Below are 3,019 nucleotides of genomic sequence, written 5' to 3' on the forward strand. Positions count from 1 at the left end.
AAGGAAACGTACTGCATCGTCGTCATGCCACTTAGCACACTTGCTTGGTGACACATCGTCATCATCTGCACTCAACAAGCAGAATCAAAACTGGTACATTTAAAAAGTACTTTTCAATTTCACATGTACAAAAAGAGTAAAGAGAGGAATATTTTGCAAAATGAATGAAACACGACATACCTCTAGCATTCTCAAGATTTGTATTTAACTTATGTGGATAATATTGCCTCATTTCATCATTTTCTTCGAAATATACAAGGCAATTGGCTGTAGAAAAATGCATTTATATTACAACAAAAATACAATGAGTTTGAGGAGCCGAGGTTATACTTAACTAGAACTTACCGATTACATCCATGCACGCCAACAATTCTGAGTTATCTTCATTTCTCATGAGCTGACCATTGTCATTTTTGCACAAGCGGTATTTGCTGTAATCAAAAACGGCCATTCTTCCTAAATTTCCCCAATATCGAATCAAAAATGCTGTGTGTGCATTTTTTAATGACTGCGAAATCTATTTTCTTACCAAAACAAGGGCAATATTTTGTGGGGGGGGGGAGTAATTATTCTCTGCGACGGAGCGCAGTTTTGGCTTGGACTCACTTTCGACATCTTTTGCTGCCGCCTGTACATATTTTGAGTGAGTAGAGTTTCTTGCGGCACCGGCGGCGATGAGGCCACACTTGTCCGGCCATTCCCTTGAGGTAGTCGTCGAAGCCATCCTTACGAGTTGCGCTATCCTGGAGCAGGCGGAGAAGTCCCGCAGTCACCAACACACTGTCTGACGCCGTCTTAACCAGGGTGCAGAGAACTCACACGCCAAAAATACCATCAGCTGACGGGGCACCCACATTGTCATCCCCATTCATTCTCCCGTTGGCGCTCTTGGCGCGCGGGAACCGCGGGGCCGAGCGCGCTGGGGACATGGCTGCCGCGAAGTTCACAAACACAATCACATACAGCACACAGACACTTTCACATGCCAGCACCACATAAGAAATCATATCACATCTGTTCATGTCCAAGTAGTCAGACGACGGAATCTGCCTTTCAGTAAAGGAAATGCCCTTTCAATAACTTGCCGTGTTTTGGCATGTACTACATTAAAGTTGTTTTTGTGCCTCAGTCATTGCTCCATGGTCTTTAAAAAATAGGATAAGCCAAGACAGAACAGGGTGATATATTTTATCACCAATAATGTAGGCTTTTAATGGGAACATCCTGCCCTCCTCTTCCCTAATTTTTCTCAATATGGGAGAGTTCCTAAGCACAACGTAGATCACCGACACTTCCAGGATATTCAGCGACGCAGTCCAAACATTTTAAGCTCTGAATTACAAATCCCTTGCAGTTTTACTGTATACCTCTTCTTTTTGTAAGCAGGGTGTGCTAACTTAACTTAACTTTATTGTTTTTACAAATTTTAATGTTGGAGTTACCAACCCTACCATTTATCAGAAATCTGAATATTAACGTTTTCCCCTTTATAGCAATACGTGAAGTTATGATCTTACAACGGTAACATTAATAACTTTTGCGGATAAACTTCGGAATTTTCGTTATTTTTTAACGTTATAGACCATAACAAAAATCGCACCCAAATTAATTTTTGTTAGTCGATTTAACGTTATTGTTTCGACAACAGAATTTTTGTTATTGAATTGTCAATAGACCGTTTTAGGGTTTGGTGATTATAAGAAGAAAAGAATAACAAACCGGAAAAGCACTGCCTTCTAATCGCCCCCCACCCTCCGTCCCTCTTCACCCCTCGCCCAACTGTTTCCTGTTTCGGTTATTCTTTTCTTCTTCTTGTCACCGCGACTGAAATTGTCTATTAACTCAAAAAATATTAACATTTATCAGCGCCCAAAAGCGGCAATTCTCGAATCGGAATAAGTAAGTAGCGAAGTACACTACAGACGGCGTGGGGGGGTAAGTTTAACGGTGTGTTCAGGGTACAGCACAATTTCGGTAAGATCCTGCGTTGGATAAAAGTACGGATGAACAGTTATATAATTCATTAGGATGCAGGTTCTCTTCTCTCTCACTTCGGATTCGGAGTGTGGTTTGGGAGGGGAGGGGGGCAGGGGCTGATGCCCCGCAACCGCCCCCAGATACAGGCCACCCGGGCCGGAGCAGAAAATAGACTTTAGCGATCAGCTAGTTAAGCAGACCAGCCTGCGATCGCGTCTAGAGGTTAACTAGGCCGTGTGACACGTTCTGTGACGTTGGGTCTACTACACCTAGTCGCGGTTGCATATCAACTCGAGAGATATGGCAGTGTTGGTTCGAGCCGGCCCCCACGAGAGTGCGTGCCACCGTCGTGCCTGTTCGACGGCGGTGGCACGCACTCTCGCGGTGGCCAGCTCGAACTAACCCAGTCATATCTCTCAAGTTGATGCCAAACCGGGGTTTGTCCTGGTAGACCAATCGCCCCATCAAATACGCGCGAGTCCACTGAACGGTACCGTTCAGCTTTACGTAAAGCTCTCAAATGCGTTGACGATGTTCCACCGGCTGGGTCTGGGTTGGGCTTCAGCCTCTCGGACCGAGATTTACTTTTGATCTCGGGACTTTACTGTCCCTGACACCGCAACACACTTGTGGCACTGAAAACTCCAGTTTCCTATATCCGCCAAACGTGCAGAGGCACCCGTTTGGTTGGATTCACATTTAACGTTATTTAGGTATCAAAGAATGTTATGAGAGATAATGTTATTTAAAAAACTTTTACAAAAAGTTATAAGGTATAACGTTATTTTTAATCTTTGTTACTCCAACTAAAGTTAAATAATTTATACTTAATTCCGAGTTATCGTTTTTAACGTTAACTCGAAAATCATTCGAATTTTGGGCGAAATATTTCAACTACCCGAAAAGAAATAAGAAATTTCCGTTAGTTTCCGAATTTTCGTTAATGTTAAGTTATGTTAAGTTTGCACACCCTGCCTCCGAGCTCCCTTTCCCCCACCGCTACTGCCCCCTACCGCCTCTCACGGGGGGACTTTTTGAACGC

This window comes from Frankliniella occidentalis, unplaced genomic scaffold (assembly GCF_000697945.3).
Source record: "Frankliniella occidentalis isolate FOCC.00 unplaced genomic scaffold, Focc_3.1 Scaffold68, whole genome shotgun sequence".
Taxonomy (NCBI): Eukaryota; Metazoa; Arthropoda; class Insecta; order Thysanoptera; family Thripidae; genus Frankliniella; species Frankliniella occidentalis.